Here is a 23,946-nt window from a genome sequence, read left to right as displayed (position 1 = left end):
TGGTGAGACCTAAAATGATTTTGCTTTTATGTTAGCAGAAGAGGAATTTTTCTCCTCCTCCCTGGGAAATTCAGCTCAGTGGCAGTGTGCCTGCTTTGTGGAGGTTGTATAATTCCTCCTGCTTTGAAATAGTCATTTGTATCAGGATGTGAAGTCCTCTGCCTTGGATGTGACCATACAACTATGGAAAAGGACTTTCACTTCAGTACACTTCATTTTCTTTTCAAATATAAGTAAAACAAGGTTTGACTAAAATCTAGTACTAAATGCATTGTTTTCAGACCTTGTCTTTTCTACTAAATTTTTTAATGATAATCATACAATATTGATACACAGTTGGAAAGGATTAACACTTGTTCCCTTTAAGAGGAACATTTCCTGATTTCAACTCTGGGGAGGTAGACACAATAAGTGACATGAATGAACCTAAAAGCTAGAATCAGGACAGACTGTTGACTCCTGTAGTCCATGCATACAGTCCTCAGGCTACTCTTTGTGTTGTTTAACTGACAAGGAATTTATGAGACAATGAGAACCTAAATCTTGACATGAAGGTTTGGAGAACTTGTAAAAATGTACTTCTACAAATTGAAATGATATTTGCAAGCTCAACTATCTATATGGATCAAAAAGTTAAGAAAAACCTATAAAGTAGGGCAGATATTACAGAATGGAAGTTCTTGAGAGTACATACAACACACACACACACACACACACACACACACACACACATACCCACACAGTCACATACCTTGAGCCAAACATGTCAGTGACTATTTATTGTCCTTCAGCCATTTTTTTAAATTATTCTTTTATTCACATGTGCATACACTGTTTGGGTCATTTCTCCCCCCTGCCCCTCTCCCCAGCCCTCTCCCCCTTCACCCCTCAGTTCCAGGCAGATCCTGTTCTGTCTTTATCACTAGTTTTGTTAAAGAAAAGAGACAAAGTGTTTTTGCTAGTTGAGTTCAGGATAGCTATACAGAAATATTCCTAGCATTGCTCTCGTGTACACATGTTATGACCCATGTTGATTCATCGCTAACTGATCTTTACCCTGGTTACTGATCCTCTTCTCATGATAACCTTTGTTGCTTTAAGGTTTCTGTATTAGCTCCTCTGGAGTGGGGACATCAAACACTTTCATGCTTTGGGTTTTCCACCTATTTCTATATCACCCAAATGTGCTGTCCCCTTATCATGTGATCCAAGTCCAACCACATTGCTGCATTTGCCCTAGATCGAAAGTCCACATATGAGGAAGAATGAAATCTTATCATTTGCAAGTAAATGGATGGAACTAGAGAACATCATTCTGAGTGAGGTCAGCCAAACATATGACCAAAAATCGTATGTTCAGCCATTATTTTTAATCCATAAATCCTACTGTCATGTTTTGTTTGTTTCCTTGTTAGGACAGTTTTTCCAAGTAGGAGTCAAGCTTTGAACTGCTTACTGTCATGTGAAATTTAGAAAAGGTGTGATTTCAAAAGAGATAAAGAGTCTGCCATTTTGAAGCAGGACCTTCTTATTCCTTCCTAATTGAACAAAAACTCAATCCATGACCCATGACCCAATAAAGTCTTAATCTTGACCTTTACTCAGTACTCCTTTCTTTGAGCTCCCTCTAGAGGTAAGAGTCCTCCATTGACAGGGCCACAGTTGTCACTGTCTTCTGAGAGGTGAGATAGAAAGGTGAAATAGGAGTGGTACTGGTGCTATTTTTTATTGTACAAAATGATGGGTTTCATTATGACATTTTCATGTAGGTATATATTGTACTTTGATCATATTTTCCTCAATCCCTTTCTGCTGCCCTCTTCCTATTTCCAAGTAGTCTCCCTTGTACTTTCATGTCTCTCTTTTTTAAAATCTATATTCTGTACATGAGAGAAAACATGTTTGTCTAAGTTTGTCTTATTTGGTTAGCATAATGGTCTCCATGGAATGGTACTGGTGTTATTGATGCTAAAAAAAATAGAAAAAAAAATAAGAGTAATATTTATGTAGATTTTCCCTTATATCTTGTTCAATAAATAAATATTTAGGGCATATTATATGCATGGAATTATGATAAGTATTTGTTAGAAAATACAGAAATCACCAACACAATCCTTTTGTATTTGGGGAAATTAAAAACACATAGAAGGCAACCATTCTTCCTATCTTTCTGACACTTCAAATTTGATCACTAATTTCTCAACTTTGTACCTCTTAGGTAATTGTGTTCTTCAGAATTTCCTTCAAACTCTCTTCTTTCCCCACTTTACATTCCTTTACTTATGCACTCCTATTCTTTCTTCTGCTTTCAGTTACAGCCTCTTTTCTAAAGATTTCCACTTTATAATCTCTATATTGATACAATGAATCCTTCTGAATTACAAACTCATGCTTTCAATTTTCTGCAGGAATTCTCAACTAGAATGTTTCGAAGTCACTTCAAATCCAACATATCCAAATGATAATTCAAGGCCATGAGTATTTGTGCCAAACGAGCATTATCAGGTGTCAGAGCTGTGAATTTAGATCACCTTGAGTGAGTAATCTGGGAGTGTCTCACAGCAGAGGCAGCCACAAGCAGGGATTTGAACAAGGTGTTGTTGTTGGGGAACACTGAACAAAACCAGTAGCATGCCTACCACCTGTTCCTTTCATCTCAGATTTTTCTGTAGTCTCAATACTTCTGATGTTCAAGCTCAGTTTTGACTCCTTGTACAACCCAAATTTTAAAGGTGGGAGAGGAAACTTGTTTTTTTCTCTCTTTAACTGCCTTTTCCTCCTTCTATTTAGAGGGAATAGAGATTGGAGAGCAGATGAGCAAAGAAGGATCCAGCCACATTCAGCTCACATCAACAATACGTATATTCTCTCAAACATTTGTAGAACTCTCTACCCCTGAAAACCAAAAAGGGCAATTCTGAGTCTCAGTTGAACATCAGCTCTTGAATACCAGCATTTGCCTTATTCATTCTGCATCCGCTGAAGAGCTAGGGTCTGGCCCCGGCCTTTGTCTCTGCCAAAAAGCTGAATGCAGCCTCTCAGGCTCACAGCATTGCCCCACCATATCCTGAAAGGGCTGCTGTTCTTCCTTCCCCTCCCTTGCAGGGTGGTAGGTCCAGCCCAAGCAGCTCTCAGCCCAATTGGATTCTCTGGTAATCCCACCAGGCTAGCTCTTTTGAGACTTACTTCAAAATAAAATACATGTTTTCTTCTTTTTATCTTGTACAATGTTACTATTTAGAAGGAACATGGAGAGGTTTTTTGTTCTCTGAGTAATCACAGTAGATACTTTTCTTGTATAAAATCCTAGATAATCAAGAACATTTTTAAAAATGTACAACTGGGTACACCATAAAAGTTTTAGCTGTGTGGAACTTTTTCATGACAAAGAAGTATCCTTTTTACTGTGATTGCCTCAGGGGTGAAATGAGTTATATTGTGACAGCTTACAAAAAAGTCAATAGAGTGGCGAAAATTCAATTAAAATCAAAACAATAGGCTCCATTGAAGAGTTCTAACATCTGGGAGTTTTTTTCCCTTCTACATTGACAGTTACAAGGTTTAAAAAAATTTTTTTTTTCATTTTTTATAGTCTTTGAATAGAAAATTGCCCATTTGCAAGGCAGGTAAATACCTTTAAATATATGTCATCAGCATCATGAAAGAGATCTTTTATAATTGCATCTGCTGGAATTAATTGAGCAATATTGTATATCATGACTTGTTTGCTATAAATCTTGCTTTGTTCTTAATTGAAGTGCTATTTGGTGAGTCTGTTTAAGGAAGGGCTATATGTTTTGTCTTGTTTTTTGTAATGGCAAAAAAAAAATCACAACAATTTTAGTCTGGATGAATGATGTTATCAAGCATTTGAAGAGCAAGAAGTTTCCCAGTTTTCATTACTTTATTAGCTAGTGCTTGCATTAGGAAGTAGTGAAAAATCTGTTTTGTTTTTAAAGGTAGAACAAGACAGTGTTGTACTTGGCTTAGGTTTTGATGAGTAAATCATTTGGCTTTTAGAAATACATCCTACAGATACAAACAGTTTCTGTCTGTAAAAAACATGCATGGACCAAGAACTAGTGTGACTTGTTTCAAAGTTCAGGATATAAATATACTTGTCTTATGGCCATCCCCACCCCCACCTCCCCTGTCTTAGTCAGCTCTTCTTCACTGTGATAAAATACCCAAGAAAATCAGCATCAATAAAGGACAAGTTCTATTCCAGCTCATAGTTTCAGTCCATGTTCACTTGGTCCTGTTGCTTTGAATCTGTGATGTCACAGTACATCATGGAAGTAGCATATAGAAGAGGTCAGTTTACCTTAGAGTGGCCAGGAAGCAAAGAGTAAAAGGAAGAGAAGGGACCACATCCCCTAAGGACCTAACTTCACTTCACTAGGCCCCACCTCCTAATAGTTCCACCACTTTCCAATAGCATCACAGGGTGGGATCAAGTATTTAACTCAGAGGCCAATGGGAGATGTTCAAAATCCAAATTATAATATCCTCTAATCCAACACTTATTCCCCTATTCTTTTTAGAAAAATAAAACAAAATGTTATATGTCTTGAAGATGCTCCTGCTTCCAAAAAATAAAATCCACGAATCTAGGAATTTAGTACAGAGAAACAGAGAATGAACTATCTGCCATTGCTACTCCCTGGTATACAGTGCTGATGCTAAGGACTGAGCCTTCACTGTTTGGTGACAGTGCCTATGCACTATTGCTGGGTTATTCTTGTACACACAGGGCCATAGAGGCGACCTGCATTATGTGCCAAGATTCTAGCTCTTTTGGGTTTATATCATCATGCTAGCTACTGTTCTGGAATAAACATAAAAATGAGAAAAAAGTATTATAAGCAAATAGAGCAGAGTGTGTTAGAGCAAGGAATGACTATGTCCAGATAGAGAAAAACACTGAAAACTGCATCACTTTTTAGCCTCAGTTAATTCTGGGTTATAAGATTCTGGATAATTTTGTTTTCTAATACAGCTTTCATTTTTGTTCTTTCTTTTCTTATGCTGTTTTCCACTTTCATAGGTTCTTTTTTTTTTTGGTAAGGAAACCTCATTATGTTATTATTTTAAAATATTTAAGTACCTAAAAAAGTAAAAAAAAAGTCAGTGACATTGGAAAAAATGTCAGCTGGTAGAAAGGTTATTTAAAGCAAAAGTGGTATGGAACAGGACTGAAGTTGGATAATGGGAGGGAAGGGAGAAAAATGAGTGAATGGTGGTGTATAGAACATTGATGCAGGTACCTGAGTACTGGCAGAGGCTGAGGAGAGAATTATGAAGAAGTAAGAAAGAATGTTAGCCTGAATTCAGGATGGAAGATTTTCTAGCCTATTTACCCTATCCCATGGGTGTCACTGATGCCAGATGCTGAAGAATTACCCTTAGCAATTTATTCCCCTCTATTTCAAGATCCTTCTTTTTGTGTTTTGTTTCCTGTTCTCTGGACATGATATTCTTAAGTATAATTTTTTTATGTCTATTCTACTTAGTGTTCTCTGAGTTTCATGGATTTGTGGCTTGGTTTCTGTGATTAATTTTGGGGATTCTTGGCCATTTTCTTCTCTCTATTCTTTCTTTTCTCCCCTCTAGTTTGAATTATACATATGTTACATCTTTTGACAGCAGCACATTGTTCCTTAATGCTCTGGTTTCTGTTTATTTTTTAATTTAATTTCTTCCTACTCCAGTTTGGGAAATTTCTATTGACTTTAACCTTTAAACTCACAAGTCTTTCCTCAACAGTATCTAGCACATGAGTCCATCAAAGGCATTCTTCATTTCTGTTACAGTATTACTAATTTCTAAAATTTCTTTTTGGTTTCTTCCTTAGATTTTGTCTCCTTGCTTGCATTATCAAGTTATTTTTAATGTGTTATCTACTTTTTCTATTATAACTCTTAATAGGTTATCTATAGTTATTTTAAATTTCTAGTCAATTCTAAAACTGTGTCATATCTGGATCTGTTTGTTTTTGTTGTTTGTTTGTTTTGTTTTTTCCTATACTGGGGTTTTAATTCAGTACTGCATGCTTATTAGACCAAGTGCTCTACTAATTAAATAACCCCTCTAGCTATTTTTTTGCTTTAGTTATTTATCAAATAGGGTCTTGAGCTTTTTGGCTAGGCTAGTTCCAGACCTCCATGTTTCTACCTATACCTCCTACATACCTGGGATTATAGACATGAATAACCACGTCCAGCTTATTTGTTAAAATGGAATTTTGCTAACTTTTTTCTAGGCTATCTTCAAACTGTGACCCTCTTGATCTCTGCCTTCTGACTATCTGAGATTGTAGGTGGATATGGTTCTGATGCTTGCTTTGTCTCTTGAGAATATTTTTTCTTGCCTCTTATCATGTATTACAATTTTTTTTTGCTGAATACTGTGATGTATGGGATAATAAGCTTTGAAGTTAATAGTTTTTTAATTTGTGGTGTTATGACAATCTACTGGGAGTTGGATTAGACCATGTTTAATGTCTACTATAGTTATAAATGCCAGAGTATTCAAGTTACTCTAGTATCCTTGATTTTGTCTCTCTCATTGACCTTGATCTTCCTTTTTTTAGGTAGAGCTTGAATCTTGGATCTCTTTAAACTGGAATCCACTGGAGCCTTGTTGGTACAGTGGTAAAATGTGGGTACAGGAAGTATTCTATAATCTTATGAGTAAATCTCAGTCTTCCAACAGTCCTGAATTATAGGGATGCTAGCTTCACACTTATTTTTATTACCTTTTTCCTTTCCATATATAAGACAAGAAAGCTAGAAGAGATAGGAGTTGAGGAAATGCTCTTTCTACAGATGGGTCAGGGTCTGTTAAAGTCTTTTCCCCTGTAAGAAGTAGTCCTTTTTTATGGAGACCACTCTATAGCTGTTTCCTTCCCCCTGCCAGAGCCACATAGGGATTTTCTTGGCTTTTCCCAAAAGAACCTGGTGGGTTCTGGAGGCAAAACTCATGAACGTGTCGGTGGTTCTCATAAAGCTGTGTCCCTGTGGAGTTTCTCATTCTCATGCTAGGTCACACTCAGCCTTCAGCAATTAATCAGAAGTTCCATTGAAATGTGTTACTAGTTTATGGTTCCACAGGTTCCCTCTCCAGGTTAATATATGTTGCCTGTGACTCTCTGGATTTTTCTGTCTTGTTAGATTTGGGAGTAGTGGCTTGCCTTGTGACTTCAGTTTTCTGATGGGTCCAGAAAAGTCACTGATTTTCATTTTATTTTTTTTCATCTTCTAAGCTTTAAACTGTCAGGGCTGGTGGCAGAAGACTTGTCCTCTTCTTTATTCTTTGTGACCAGTAAATCCAAGCTTTCTGGTTTCAACCTCTGTCTTTTAAATTCATTTGTACTTTTCACCCACACTATTATTGCTTTCTTCTAGGCTTCTTTGCCTCCAAGTTAAATCACTCTGAAACGTGTCAAATGGAGCCTTGTACACACACATGTCCTCAAATTATGGTGTTCACAATCCTAGTTATTCAGGAACAGTCCTTGTTTATGCCTCTTTTCCGAGTGGGATGATTATAGCACTCCCTTTTCACTCTCTCAAAATGTTCCAGTTTAGTAAGAGTTATGAGGTCACCCTACTTGGAATCATCCTTGCCTTGAATCCACATCTTCAAATGATCTTTCTAAATTGTAAATGTGATCATATCCTTTTCCTGTACAAAACTCTCAAAGGTCTTTTCTCAATCCATATGATAAAGTCCTAATGCTTTATTATATAAGAACATCCAAGGTCTTTTATCCATAAAACTATAAACACTGAGTTTTAAAATTCTCCTCTCTTTTTAAGCTTCTACTGGTTTTCTGAAACACCATTTGTGGGGTTTTCTTTTTTTTGTTGTTGTTTGTTTGTAATAGAGCATGGACTCTCTTTGGTATTCTGAAACACTCTGAATGGAAAAGGAGCCCAGTAACAAAGAGCCTTTCATACTGCAAGGAGACCATTCCTGTTGGCAAGGAGAACCTTCATCACTTGGGACTGCTAAAATGCAAATTTCTGAAAAGGAAAAGATTTTTATGTTCAGAAACACTGGAAACATTTAAAATAGTCACTGGGCATATATCTGCTTGTGTGCATATGTATGTATGTATGACTCTTTTACTTAAAAAGCAGTGGATAGAAATTTGGTTGGATTTATGCAAGCCTATTTTTCTTTGGAGTGCTGAGTCTGTTTCTCTCGAAGAGAATAGGCCAATACTCAAATTCAGGGGATACTCATCAGTGTTGCCACACTATTTAAATATTGAAATATTTTCCTGCCCGTTGGGAAATAGGATAATAATTAATGTGATAAGCACCACAATAGGCTAATGAACTGTAGCACATGCGGTTTTCCTCAGAAACCACACACTACTGTGATTTCAACTGTTTATTTATTTATTTATTATTTGGTTTGGGCATTCCAGCACAAAACTGAGAGGCCTGTTGAAGACACTATATTACTTGGTTTGGGTGTTCATGACTTCTTTTATGTCCAAACATCTCCAGCTGGGAGAAGGAAGGCCCACACGGCCAACTGAAAAGAAATTATTCTTCACAGTCAGGTAATAGCTGAAGAGTCTGGGAGAAGCCTGGGGCACAGACCGGTGTTCAAATGAGGCAACTTTCAGGTTGAGTGTTGATTACTCACTAACAATTGGGAAAGTTCACTTTATGGCTTTCCCTGTATTCTGTGAGGAGGTTTATGAGCAGGGTCAAAAGTGCAAAAAGTGACAAGTGCTTCTTCTTTGGCACCTCCCCACTGTCCATTGGCAGTTCTCTTAATAGAGATTCCTCAACATATCCTCATAACCCAACCTCGATTGTTCCTGCAACTCTCCCAAGCTGGTGTTGCTAAACCTGCCAGCAATTGCCATTTATTGTTATTTTTCCTCTCCTCTTCCCTCTTCATTTGTCCAACTAGTCATCTCCACATTAGTTATGACCTGACTGGACTTTAAAAGGATACAACCATTTTTGCTCTTTTTGGGTGGAGCAGAGAAGACAAAACATGCAGATTTTCTATCAACCAATACCCATCCTCCTTGTCGTCTCTTCCTTCCTTTCTCCCAACCCTGATTTTTTGTTGTTTTGAGACAGGGTTATGCTATGCAGCCCAGGCTGTCCTCTAACTTGTGATCCTTCTGCCTCAGCTCCCCAAGTGCTGGGATTATTGTGGTATACCACTATACCTAGCTTGTGCTCTTCATTTTGAAAGTATTTTTAAAAATTATTATTATTTATGTATGTTAAGGCCAAAGACTCAAAAAATGACTGACAATTGAAAAGATAATTATACTTTCAGCTTTCAAGAGAAGAATGACATGTCATGACATGGGGATACATGGGTAAGCATCTGCCCTGGTCACCAGAAGAGAGAAAGAGAGGAGGAAACTGTGGGCATGAGCCTTTATCATGGCTCTTGTGGGAAATAATAAGTGAAAGCATGGTAAGAAGAATAAGTTTAAATAATTTTAACAGTTTATGGGATATAGGGGTTCTCCATAGTTGTCTGGTATCTAGCCCTGGAATGATTGGTGAGACAGATTATAGGGACCTGATTTAAGGGTATTTGGCTAGGGTTTAAGCTTTACTAAGTACTGGTGAGAATGTTAATTCCATAATAAGTCTTTATTATAAGCACTCTTTAGTTTTTGTTTTCCTTTAAATAAACTAAATAAACTAAGATGTTAGGAATGAGTTAATCTACCACGTGATTGACAGGTGTCAGATCCTTTCCTTGTGCCTGGCTACCTTGAGTGGGGAGCTACAAATCAAGCAACCCCTTCTTTGATGCCATGAGGGAAGTCCAGCTCTTTCAAATACACCATGATTACTCTGAAGAAACTCCATTCTAGCTGCAAGGCCCACTGAAGCACAGCTGCTACTGAAGCCATGAACCCTACTTTAGGAGGCCATGCTCTAGTCATACTCCAGGCAAATTGTACCAGCTTTGGAAGACTTCACTCCAGGTTTAAAAAAGCCTCAGTAAATTCTAGATAACCCTGCTCACCTTGCAGCTATTCTCACTCATAACAGGATGGGCAGCACCTACCGAATGACTCAGCAAAGACCTGTGATTGATGCAATGTGAAGCTAATGATTGGTTCATAAGTGAGGCCTATGATTGGCACATATATAAGGCTTGTGATTAGTGGAACTGGAAGTCATGTACGTGAAGGCTGTGATTAGTGAACATAAATGTGCAACATCTCGTTTCTAGTTATGGAAGCAGGCTATTTCTTAGTCTTGTTAGGATATTTCAGGACACTGTTTTCCTGTATACTACCCCTTTGTGATGCATCATTAGAACCTAATAAAGGATTCTCCAAAGTGATCTTTTATTGCCTATTTTTTTTTTTAATCACAGGTAGAATGGACTGAGCTGGTTGCACAAAACCAAAGGAACTCCTGAGGCTTTAAACCCCAGCCCCATACAGCAGCAGCAAGAAGGCAGCTGTAGATAGAGTTTCATACAGGTTGGAGCTGAGGCTATGAAGAGCTGACAGCAAGAGATGAAAGCCCCAGTTGCTGGGAGAGTTCCTGAAAGCCACCATGGGGTAACAGCTGAGGGTCTAACATCCTAAGCTCAGGAACTGTAACACTAGCTTCTGGTGCTGGCCTGCTGGAACACAGGGCTCAGAGCAGTAAGCCTCTGAGCTGAGCAGCTAGAGTTAAATCTCCTCCAGTTCTCAGTAAGTAGAGCCATAAGTCCGTGGCTTTGAAAGTCCAGAGCTTGCTTTGACCTGAGTACCTTGAGCTATAAGTGTCTGGATTTTAAATCCTGGAGCCAAAAACCTCTAGTTCTCAGGGAAAACTGTAAGCCTCTGGATTTGTAAACTCAGTCCATAAGCCTCCGACCCTCAAGAGCTCAGGCTTGCCAACACCAAGAGAGCTGTTCCTTGCCTATTTGTAATTTCCATCTGAATAGGGTAAAAGGACCCTTAGCCAGCCATTTGTGATATCAGGAACACATGTATAGTAGCCAAGAGTGTGAATCTGATAAAGCAGGTGTTAGGAATATAGACTCTAAACTGATTGACTAATATTTGAAAGGAGTGGCCCTGGGGATGCAGGAATATTCCTCCTGTAGAGGGGGTACAGGGAAGATGAGCCCAAGGTAAGATGACTCAGGCATATCATCAGGTTGTCCAGAATAAGAGATGTCTGGAGTATGTATATAAGATGCTAAAGCATTAAGCTGATAGTAGCTAGAAACCCAGTGAGTATGCCCTTCTCCCTCACATCCTCTTTCCTCTTCCCTCTGACTTCCATCCTTCTGTTAAGAGGCTCATGACAAAAGACTAGCATTCTTTGCTTTTGGATGGTGGGTGGAAAGAGACATAGAGATTTGAAACTAGGATGTGGCAGCAGGACAAATCTCCATTCTCAGGTACCTTGCAGTATCTCTAGTCACCTAATAACCTTCACTCTAATGAACAAGTCTTTGGAAAACTTTTATATGTAAAATAATGGTTAAGAATCGAACATTCTTGGCAACCTCTGTCTAAATCGTGATTCTCTTTCCACATTTATTTAAATTACAGCCTCCTTCTTATTATAAACTTGTATCTTCTATTTTTCCCAAGAGCCTCTGACATTGCCTTTCCAAGTTTCTAAGGTCTTATGCTTACTAATCATTCTCCCCCTCTGATGGTTAATCTTGATTGTCAACTTGATTGGATTGAGAAATGCCTAGGAGATTAATAAAGCACACCTCTAGGTGTGTCTGTGATGGCTTTTCCAGAGACAATTAGCACATAAAAGTTCTGCCCTACTAAAATGGATTAATCCCCTATGGGTCATAATATGATGGTCTTAGTGGGAGGTGGTGAAAGGTAGGAAGCATGCCATTGGGGCATGTCCTTGGGCCGATATCTTGCCTTGGCCCCTTTGTCCCTTTGTCTCTCTGTTTCCTCTCTGCCCTGAGGTGAAGAAGCTCATCTTCCACATGCTTCAGCCACCATGATGTTCTGCCCAAGTGGACAGGACCAAACAACTATGGACAGAAATCCTCTGAAACCATAAGCCAAAATAAATCTTTCCTCCTTTAAGTTGTTCTTGCAAGTATTTTGGTCCCCACAACACAAAGTCTAACTAGTAGAGGAAATTGGTACCACAGAAGTGGGGTTGTTAGTATGCGTAAACCTGACTATGTGGTTCTTAAACCTTTGGAACTATCTGTGGGAGGAATTTGGGCTATGGGCTACAGTATCCCTAAAAGTCTGTAAGAGCTTAATGGGAAGTTCAGAAGATCTGAATGGCAACAGGAATGCAGATGGTGAAGGTCACATTTATGAGATTTCAGAGGGGAACAAGGAATCTGCTGGGAATTGGATTAGTGGCCATTTGTATTATATTCTGGTAAAGAATTTGCTTACATTTTGTCCATGTCCTAAGACAATGATTAAGGCTGTATTTAAAGATCATTAATAATTTGGCAGAGGAAACTTCAAGATAGCACAGCATTCAGGCAGTGGCATTGATATTGCTGGGTGCTTTTACCAGGTTGACAGTGAGAATTGAGAACAAAAAGCAGTGTAGAAATATTTGAAAAAATGTGCTGTTTGACCAAAAACTGAACATGTTCAAAGTTTCAGTCAAGGATGGTGTGGTTGATAAAGACATTAGTGCCACTGAAGTCAAGATATTGCATTAGAATAGAATAATAGGATAATTAGAATAATAATTAGAAAAATATGACTTAAAGACATTCAGGAACTGGACAAACCCCACCAGGGAAGGTGAATAAACTCATTTGAAAGTTTTTCCCTTGAGAAAAGAGCACATCTCAGGTGGACTGCTCTGACAGGGCCACCTGGGAGTTTGTTTCCCCAGGATTCATTTTACCATGGTCTGCCACTGAGGAAGTCAGAGTCTGCTGCAGCAGCCATGTTGCAGGGGGGCCCAGCTCCTGCTCAAGCTGGCAGCAGACCTCAGCATCATCCACATGATATAGGTTATGCAGGCAAGCTTCTGTCCAGATCTCAAAGCATGACCTAGGAAGCCAGGCAGTGTGTGGCAGGGTTGGAGTCTTTGCAGGTAGCCACTGAGAGCATGTTGCCTGAAGCTGTGAGACTGAAGCCTAAGGTGTGGTGGAGACCACAGACTTCTGCAGATGCTGGGTGTGGGGGATGCTGCTGAGGAAAGCTGCCGCAGTGAGTGGAGCTGATCCAACGGAGAAAGCGTGTAGGCTGCAAATGGCAAGTCCACAGGCTCAGCAGTGCCAAAGCCCTTTGGAGCTCACATCACAACACTAGGTGCAATAGGACTTAATGTTTGCTGTGCTGGGTTTTGGTCTTGCATTGCTCTATTCCTCCTTTCTATGCTGCCATTCCTCTCTTTTGAAATGGGAATATTTACTTTGACCATTATATCTTGGAAACGTAAATGTTTTTGATTTCAAAAGGGACTTGTGATAGTTAATTTTTTCTCAGAACTAGAATTTGAACTCAGGGCTTTACACTTGCTAGGCAGGCACTGTGTCATTTGAGCCATGCCTCCTGCCCATTTTGCTTTAGTTATTTTTTGGATAGGGTCTTGTGATTTTGACCAGGATTGGCCTAAGATCACAATCCTCCTACATATGCTTCCCAGTAGCTGGAATCACAGATGTGCACCACCACACCTGGTTTGTTGTTTGAGATAGGGTGTTGGTAACTTTTTGCCAGAGTTGGCCTCAAAGCTTGATCCTCCTGATCTCTAACCCCCAAGTTGCTGGGATTACAGGCATGTATCATCAAGCTAAGCATGACACTTAATCATAATTGCAAGCATGACTGGATTAAGAAATGCCTAGATTAGTAAACACACCTCTGAGTGTGTCTGTAATGGAATTTCCAGGACAATTAGGTCACAGGGGCTCTGACCTAATGAATAAATCAGTCCCTTGATTGATTTGTTATATGATGGCATTATTGGGAGGTGATGAAAGGTAGAAGGTGGGGCCTAGTTGGAAGAAGTAGATCACTGGAGTCATGTCCTTGATGACTAAATCTTGCCCTGGCCCCTTGCTGTGTTCTCTTCATCTCTGCTTCCTGTTCCATAAGGTGAAGAAACTGCTCTTCCACAAGCTTCTGACATTATGGTGTTTTGCCCAAGTGCCTAGGGCCAATCAACTAAGGATAAAACCCTCTGAAATTATGAGCCAAAATAAATCTTTCTTTCCTTAAATTGTCTATTCCAGGTATTTTTATCATAGCTGTGCAAAAGCAACTAAAATGTAGACTAAGTCCCTAGAGAAATTTTACTTTATAGGAATAGGTATGCATCAAAATCTTTATAAAGTATCCATTTCCAGCTGAGCCTCTCACCCAGTTTCCCAAACAAACTATGTCTACCTAGAGGAATATTTAATGCTAAGGAGTCATTTCTCAAAGCATATAAAAATCACTTGGTGAATATACTGACTTAAAGGAAAAAGGAAAAATAACTTCAGACTCTCTGACCCCAATTCCTGTTCCACACTAGGGAACTTGGGAGTAAGCACCATTCCCTAGCAGAATGAAGTTGCCCATGGTGCTATAGTGTAATCATGCTAATCTAACCCAGAGTAGGGCCAGTCCTGGCCACTGAGCATCCACAATGTTCTCTAAGTCAAAGAATACTCCTGAAACAATGCTTCTAAACAGGCTTTATCTTAAGTCTCATCATCCAACTCTTCTCTCCCTATTTCACATTCTGCATGCCACCAGAATTCTGCCTTGACCTATATATATTCTTTGCAATAGTATTCTGCTGTTTGGACTGCTGAAATCTCTGCCTGTGCAGAAGCCCAGTCTTTGTAAATCATGAATTTCCTACATGATGACAACAAGCCTTGTCTGTGCTGACAAGTATCTCCTCTTCTGTTATCAGCTGAACCTGCCACTTTCCATGCTGCAACTCATCCCTAATGGATGAGACTATTCCCAAGTCCGGGTCCATTATCTGAAATTAAATCTTACTTTGAGTAACTAGCCATGCCTGTATCTAGTCATAATGAGTTATATGATAATAAGAGAGTTATAAGATAACGTATTAAACATCCCAACCAGATTCAGTCTCTTCTCACATACTTTATATCAAACACATTGGCTTCTTTTGTACCTAATTGAATTCAGGGCTTTATTCCTTTTGTTCCATTCAGAGGAGCTAGACCTCCTTTATATACAATTAATCCTTCCAGTTGAGCTTTGAATTTTCCTTCCTCTCTGGTTCTTAGAACTTTCACATGTGATTATTTGATAAATGTCCACCTCCTACGGTGGATGATAACTTCTAGGACAATAGCGATCTTGTTCTAGTTTTTTATTACCATTGCATCTCTAATGCTTGCCAGAGAGTCTTGCATATAGGAAGTGCTCAGTAAATATCTGCTAAATAAACAAATGAAAATGCTAACACCCCTGAAAGTATGGGACTGGGTAGTGTAAATTACATCTTAGGATCTTTACTATGTTACTCAGACTCTCAAAATAATGTAAATAATGAGTGAAGATGCTCTCAGGGAAATATATAACTTAACATCATGTTAGAATTCATGGGCTTTGGAAGATAAATGTTCAATTTCAGAGAAAAGTATTCTTCATACACATGAAAAAAAGGGGACATCCCCCTGGATAGAAGTGGAGATCAACTCTCATTATTCAGAGCATTCCTAAGCTCATCTTGATAGTTAACACACATATTCCTTTTTTGAAACTTGTTTATGTAATTTTTTCCTTTCCATGTTAGTGACAAAACAGAATCAGGTCGATCAAAGAACTCAACACAGTCCCTAACAGAATGAAGGTTCATTCTGGATTGGTCCACATCTCCCTCATTTATTATGGAACTTAGCTGGCATTTCCTGTTTCCACAAAGAAATTTGAACTCCAATTACTACATTAAGAACACAAGAAGTTGGGGCTGTTTTTTCTTTTTATCCATAGAACAAATAATCCTCCCCTCTCCCAACAAAAATATGTCAAATAAGACCTGAGGGACTGAGAATAACAGTTCCAATTTTGTTTGTTCTATAACAGTACTGCTCAGTAGAAATTTTTTAAATAAAATTTTAAATTTTTTATTAGGAAATATTCATTATACAGGGGGAACTCGTAATGACAATTCTGATTAGACTTATATTATACATTGTTTACATTGCCCCTATTGTCTCTCCCCACCCCACTTAAAGCAATTGCAAGAGGTTATTTAGCTCTGTTTCATATAGGTATTTGAAGTTCATCAACCATATACCATCACCTTAATCTCCTTCCTTCACCCTCCCCCTTCCCCTAGTACCCCCTCACACACACTCTACCTAATTTTCAGTCCTGATTTTCATTATTAATATTTAAGTTGACATTCAGAGGGGCGTCTCAATGTATGCCCTCTGTAAGTGTGCTTTACTTTGGTCTGTTCAATCCCTCCGAATACTCTCCCTTACCCTTTAGCTCCCTCCCCGCTCAGTAGAGATTTAATGCTAACTCTAAATGTAAACCACACATGTAATTTCAAATTTTACAGTATCCACATAAAAAGTAAGAGATGTAGTAGAAAATATTTTAGCAATATGTTTTTATTTAATGTAAATATGTGAAATCTATCGTTTAAACATGAAATCAGTAAGAAAAAGTTGTTGATATATTTTCTATATTGTCTTTGAAATCTGGTGTGAAGTGTATACTTATAGTACATCTAAATTTGGAGTAGCCACATTTTAATGACCATATATGGCTGATAGCTACATATTCAGCAACATAATTCTAGAATATGCTTTTGTGCTATTGATTCTCAGACAGTTAGAAGAGATTTCCACATTTACTTTTACTATAGCCATTGGTACCCTAGTGAAAAAAGGTCAGCTATTCAATAATTAAAACCTATAGGAAACCTTTGGATAGGTCTCCAGGGCCCTGCTGATATCTTTGATACAGAGTTTTCAGGTTCACACAGCTACTCTTGTTGTAGCTATCACTACACATCCCTGTCCAAGCTCACTGTGGCAAAGGCATGGGGAGAATTCTTTCCTACCTTGTGTTCAGCACATCCAGAGGTGATCAGGCCAAAACTGACTCTGCTCTCTCAATGCCTCATACCTTTTTAGAGTCATTCAAATTTGTTTGTTTTTCTTATTTTGGATAGCTCTAAAGATAAGGTAGCATCTTTCCAGGCCCAGCACCTATATACTGCTAATACATAGAATGGTATTTTTAAAAAGATTAAATACAGTAGATGAATGAATTTGTGAAGACTTAATGAATTACCATAATAACTGTATACATTTTCTTACATTTTATATCCAATAAATCATGAAGATTATAGTGTGGGTTTTAACCTTAGCTCAGGTGACCCCTAAGGTTGGGAAACATGGCAAATGTGGATAAAGGGTGGTGGGCAGCAGGACTCCAGGCTGCCCTTACCCATCCTTCCTACCCTGACCACCATCTTTGTCTCCAATTGTTTTAGTTTTAATGCTTCTGGGCAAGATCTAGTATGGATAAATGATTTCTGTGCCAAAGTTTCAGAAAACCACCCACCTGTGGGAATTGTCTCTGTTTTGATTCCGTCTGAATATCTTTTTTCTGTACTTCCCATGCTGCATTTTCATTCTACCATCTGTGCTGAGATGTCCACTTTTCCTTAGAGGTTTTCTTGCTAAGTACTTGGTCTTTTCTTGTGCAATTGCTCAAACAAAAGCCTTTTATTACCACATCTTTTAATCTCATCTTTATTGTTTTGATTGTTTTCTGTTTATTAAAGTAATACATGCTTATTGTGGGAAAATGAATAAAAACTAAGTAGAATAAAAAAGAAAACAGAAATCACCATAATTGCATCATACAGAAATAAATGGTGATAATATTTTGATTTATTTCTTGTAAACCTTAATATGTGTATATTTTAAGCTAAATAGGAATCATGTTTACCTGTTTTCCATTATTATGATGTTGTTTCTATTTAGTTAAAGCAAAGCAGTTATTAGTTTTAAAATTCTTAATTCTATGCATGCTCACAATTTACTTAATGGGTTCTCTGTTGTTGGAAATGTCAAATGTTTATGATTTTCTTTACTAAAAATTATGCTTTGGTTAGCATTCTTGTACAAAAATGGTGCTTCAGTGAACAGTGTTACATGTAAGTACTTAGCTACCTTTCTAAACTTATTCTCTAGGAATGGAATTACCAAGCAGATAAACTTACTAAACGTTTATTGTTCACGTTGTAGAAAATTTCCCTATAGTATTAAATATAGCCCCAATAGAATATGGGAGTATCTACCTAAACTCACTCTTTCTGGCTTTGAGTTTATACTTCAAAGGAGTCATTTTCAATGGAAATTGGTTAAAACAAGATAATTCCTTTTTTGTTGGCAGATCATTATACCTTAATATGGGACATAAGTGAATTCAGCTGCTATAACAAAGTATAAATTGGCTGGCTTATAAACAATACACATTTATTTCTTATAGTCCTAGAAGCTAAAAGTGCAAGATCAAAGTGACTGCATGATTGGGTTCTGACGATGACTTATTTTCAGGTTACAGGTCTTTGATTTCTCACTGTCTCTTCAAATGGCAGAAAGAGCATGAGAGCGATTTCTGGAGTTCTTTTTTTGAGGTCACAAATCCTATTTATGAGGGCTCCATCCTCATGACCTAATCATTTCCCAAATATGTCACTTCCTAAAACAATCACATTGGGGGTTAGAATAACAATATATGAATTTTGGAGGGACACAGTCAGTGTATAACAATTTTTTCTTCTGAGGTGTTGTTAAAAATTATTCATAAGAGCACTTTATGTATTAATAAAATCAACTCTTGGTCTACCATATTCATTATTAATATGAGTGACCCATTTCTCTTTACCTTTTAATTATTTTTTTAGTTCTTTTGTTTGATTATGTTTGGTGTGTGTGAAGGTTTGGTCACAAACACTTCTAATTCCTACATATTCTATCACTACAGGCAGTCTCATCTATACACATGGCTTGTATTATACTGAAGACTCATAATTTCTATCTTTGGCCCAGTGAGCCCAAGATATATGGGTAATATCTTGAAAATGTATGTTGAATGACTTTTATTTAAAAAAACAGAAGGGAAAGTAGGTTTATAAGAATAAAGCCCATCGAGTTTTAAAAGAAATTGTACCAGATTGAACTAAAAGAGACGAAGACAATGCAGAATTAAGACAGCCTTTTGGAATTCTTGAGCTAACAAGGGCAAGAGAAGATGGAAAAGATTACTCAACTGCAAACATGGACCACTTCTTATGGAAAGGGAAATATGACTCAGAGGGCAGAGCCAAGAGCCTAGAAGCTAATCAGGAATTGTGGAGAAAAATTCTTTCAACCCTATGACCCCTAATAAAGGAAATGGAAACATGTTCCTAGTTAAGTTTTAGAATTGCTAGGGACCAATGACTTTGAACCAGTTTGGATGGGAATGCTTATCTCATCATTGTCTATGGGGTATGTTGGTGGATGTGATAGCTTGTACGTATCAGTTTAACAGACCACAAGGTGTCCAGATATTTGGTCAAACATTATTTTGAGTATTTCTGGGAGGGTATTTTGGGAAAGGGTTAACATTTAAATCAATAGCCTGAGTGAAGCAGATTGCCCTCCCTGATGTGGGTAGGCCCCATCCAATTAGTAGAATGTCTCAATAGAATAAAAATCTGACTCTTCTCTTCCCCTCAATAGGAGAGAATCCTCTGGGCTAATGAACTTAGAGCTGGAGCATTTTTTTTTTCCACTGCCTTCAGACTTAAATAAAACTTTGGCTCCTCCTGGGTCACAAGTATGAGACCCTGAATTCAAACGCCAGTACCATACACACTCAAAAAAGTTAGTTTTCGAATAGTTTTAGGTTTATAGAAAGTTTAAAGATAACAGTCCTCTCTCAGTTTCATCTACTTTTTGTTTATTTTTTTTTGAGACAGGGTCTATCCCAGGCTAGCCTAGAACTCGTGATCATCCTGCCTCAGCCTCCCAAGTTCTGGGATCAACAGGTGTGCACCATCATGCCCAGCTGGTTTCTTCTATTTTTACCATCTTATGCTGCTCCAGAACCTTGTCATACTAAGAAACCAACATTGGTACATTACTACTAATTAAACCCCAGACTTTATTCAGATTTCACAAGTTTTTTTTCTACTCATAAATTTCATTTAGGGTTTATATTTAGTTGTATGTCACCTTTGTGTTTTCTGGTCTGTGACAGTGTCTCTGTCTTCCCTTGTTTACTATGATCTTAATGGTGTTAGGGAACACTGATCAGCTATTTTGTAGGGTGTTCCTCAATTCAGATTTGTCTGGTGTTTTCTTCAGGTGAGACTGGAGACATGATGTTGCTGCTGATATTACTCCTCCTCACCTGGGCAAAGTAGTGCTGGCCAGTTTTCTCCACTCTGAAGTTTCTTCCCTTGCACCCCTCCCTCATTTCACAATCTGTTCTTTGGAAGCAAATCATTAAGAATAGTCCACAGTTCTGATTGGGAGTGGCACTAAGTGCCACATCCTTGAAGGGGGATGTTTTTCACATTGAATTGTATTTTGAGACTTCCTTAATTTGTACTTGACTTGTGAATTTTTGTCTGTCTAGCCTTTGCAAATTTTTGTTGATTTGTATTGTTTTATTTTTAGTATTAAGCTTTTATGGTTGGATTTTTCATTGTATCGCAGGATTTCTAAGAACGTTATCTTTGCTGGCTAACTTCTAAGGGATGCAGCTTCTTTGAACATATTTATCAGAAACATATTTAACATAGCTCACCTGGGAGGGGCAGGAAGTTGCTCTGTGTAATAGTGGAGCACGCAGATACCTCCTGCTTGACAGATGAATTCTCTAGATGGGATCAGCCTCGTTCACATATCCCTGAAGAGAAAGGGGCATTTTAAACTTCTTTTGGCAGAGTAAGTCATTCCTAAACTAAGAATGTGACCTAAAAAGAAATCTCTTATTTTATAATCCCATAATCTTTTTGGTTCAAATTTTAATAGCTACCATTTGTGTACTTGGCATTATCCTGGGTGTTTTATACGTAACATCTTATTTTATCTTCCCAACATTCCTGAGGGTAAACCTTATTCTTCCCATTTTACAGATGACAGGCCAAAGCTCAGTGAAAAATTGTCTTATCTCCTAGGAAATGGAGGTACTTGGAAAGAAGTTCATCTTACTTCTAAATTTGTACTCTCATCCACAGTCCCCAAACACTCCAGTGGACAGAAAGATCCCTGGCAGTCTGTTCCTTCTGTTTCCTACTCTTCCGACAGCTTTCCAAAATGTTAGTTTACTCATTTCAGGATCAGAGTAAAGTAGGTCATTACTGTGCTTTCCTATTCCTGTAAAGTAGTATGAAAATCAATAAAGGGTTGTCTAATGGAGAACAAACCAAAGAAAACAGAGTAGAAGTCATAGAGTATAATTATAAGGAGAAAAGAAAGCCTACCTCAGATGAGTTCAATTCAACAAACACTGGATTAGCTCCTGCTGTTCGTAGAGTCATATGAGGATGAACTGGACACAGTCTCTGTATATAAGGAGCTCCAAGATGTTGATCAATATGTATGGTTTACATTTCACAAAAGTGCAAATATCCAAAACATGAGACGTATCAAGAAAATAAGGATTATAGTCAGAGAGCTGTCTCCGTTGGCATTTAAACACCATGCTCTGCCCCTGAGTTAGTGACTCAGTTGGAAGGAATGGACTCAAGTGGCATACTGTGTTTTTAGCCAGGAAATTGCAAGTTTCGAAACACTTAACAAATTTCATAGACTGTTCAACTTGTCCCTAGTATATAAGTGAGATTTTTTTCAATTTTAGAATTAGTCTATTTGCATAGATTTTTGTAGATACTTCACAGTCCTTTCAGAAAATTACCAAACATAGTTTGGCACATTGAGATTTCTAATATTACATATAAAGTGATTATAAGTTTCCCTTAGTCATGGTAGCTCACTTAGTGTTTGCAGAGCACAAGTTTAGTGGGAAAAATAAAAATTGACCATCCTGTTTCCAAAACTTGATATTCACTACCCAATGTGTATTTAAATCAGACTATAAAATGCATTCAAAGTTAAAGTATTACAGATTTTTTAAATCAAAACTTTATATATGATCTTTTATCTGATATAGAACATTGTACTTCAAATTTCAGTGAGCTTGTCTTGAAATCTGATGTTTGTTGAAATGGTATTTACTGAAAAATTGAGCATTCAGTCACATATTATCTAATCTGGAAACATTAAAAGTTAATGAAATTAAGGATTATAGTCAGAGAGACTAAGTTTTTTGTAGTCTCTGTCGCTCTGCAGAGCTTATAAAGCAAGTCCTAGCAGACACTGGCAGTGTTAAGATATTTTAAATTTTAGCATAAGCATCTTTAAAAACTTGTAAGTCTTATTCATGAGACTAGGTAAAAAAGAACTGTATTGAGATTATGGAACATGATGTTACACTTTGCCTTATGTTTTTATTATATCCCAATTTGCAATAAATCAAAAAAGATAAACCTTTATGAGACTGTAGTTATTTCTTGTAAGACACTTGCTAGTAAAAATTGTTCTCTGCTTTCATTTATTTTTATTTTTAGTTTAAAAGCTAAAGCCAAGCCAGGAAGAGGAAGACAAGATGAGAAACCCCAAATCAAGGCAAACTTTGTTTTAGTAAAGGACAGCATTGTGAAATAAACCAGAGAGATTATTATCATGCCTGTCATCCTTGGTGTCCTCTGTACTCCCCCTAAATAACATCTTGCTTCGCTTGTCTTAAGAGTATTCTCTGTATGAAATAGATACTATTAAGGGAAATATTTCTGTATACTTCTCTTCCAAAATGTGTTTCATATGGAATGTGTTTCTTTTTCTCATTTCCAGCTGATAGAAAAATTAAAGATATTCATTGAACTATTTAACTGATACTATAAAAACTAAAAAGAAAAACTGCAATGTTTGGATTTAACAAGTACCAAATATCTGTTATTACCGTTCCTTGAGTTTTAAACTTAGGAAAATACTGTGAAGGTTTCAGAAGATTCTCTATTTCCTTTTCATTTTCAGCTGAGTGGAAGACATTTAAAGAGCTTTAAAAAAAAGATAGCATTTTGACATCTTTAATTCCAGCAGCAGCTGGCCAAAGAGCTTCGTAGATAATTCTGCTAACTTTGTACTTCTTTTGAAGTGGCTCAAAAAATGCAAAGGCTGTTAGAGAAAAGTTAAAAACACAGCATTTAAAATATTTTTGCTTTTTAAATTTATTTTGGCAGTGCTGGGATTTGAATTAAGGGCCTTCCATTTGTTGGGCAGGTGCTCTAGCACTTGGATCACACTTACAGCCCCTCTGCTTTAGTTATTTTTGAACAGGGTATTGAATTTATGCTCTAGCTTTCCTAGATTGTGATCCTTCTATTTATGCTTCCTATGTAGCTGGGATGATGGCATAAGTCACCACACCCAGCTTTTATGGGTTGAGATGGGGGTCTCACAACTCTTTGCCTCCCAACCACTATCCTGTTCTGGCCTGGCCTCCAAATACTATCCTCCTGTTCTCTGCCTCCTGAGTACCTAAGATTACAGACATGAACCATCACGCTTGTCCAAATATTTTTGTTCTAGTCCATTCTGAAAAATAAAAAAGAGTTGATGGTGTGCAAAGCAAATATAGCTACTACATGCCACTAAACATAAAGTACTAAATATCTTCAATTATTTTAAAATTATTTTAATGACTGAAAAGAGTAAATGGGCTAGTTAACATAAATTATTATTATATAATGCATTAGAGGGACAAAAGCAACAGGAATTCAATAAAGAATAGTTTCATTGATATAGTAATGGTAAACAGAAAGTTGAATGTATACACCATTGGAAGAATAAAATATTTCCTTATTATATATTAACGGAAAAGGATAAAATATAGGAAAATCACTATCATAACTTAGTAACATTGTTCCTGGGAGT

The 23,946-nt window shown here is 37.5% G+C and overlaps 1 long non-coding RNA gene across 6 annotated transcripts in view; it reads right to left on the bottom strand.

Annotated features, from left to right (window-relative positions):
- The window catches only part of LOC141423965 (uncharacterized), a 76,304-nt gene extending 53,270 nt beyond the window's left edge, over positions 1-23,034 (bottom strand). For 3 of the 6 annotated variants that reach the window (XR_012448725.1, XR_012448722.1, XR_012448726.1), the window contains exons 1-3: positions 21,435-23,034; positions 21,163-21,327; positions 20,756-20,857 (exon numbers count right to left, since the gene is read on the bottom strand). This is a non-coding gene — a long non-coding RNA (uncharacterized lncRNA). Of the gene's footprint in view, positions 1-890; positions 8,028-20,755; positions 20,858-21,162; positions 21,328-21,434 lie in introns of those variants that run through there. The other 3 variants (XR_012448723.1, XR_012448724.1, XR_012448727.1) reach the window with 3 other exon arrangements.
- Between the last annotated feature and the right edge of the window lie 912 nt (positions 23,035-23,946).

The sequence above is a fragment of the Castor canadensis genome, chromosome 1 (genome assembly GCF_047511655.1).
Source record: "Castor canadensis chromosome 1, mCasCan1.hap1v2, whole genome shotgun sequence".
Classification (NCBI taxonomy): domain Eukaryota; kingdom Metazoa; phylum Chordata; class Mammalia; order Rodentia; family Castoridae; genus Castor; species Castor canadensis.
Note: the sequence above shows the minus strand (reverse complement) of the source record. Positions and strands in the feature narration are given on the sequence as shown.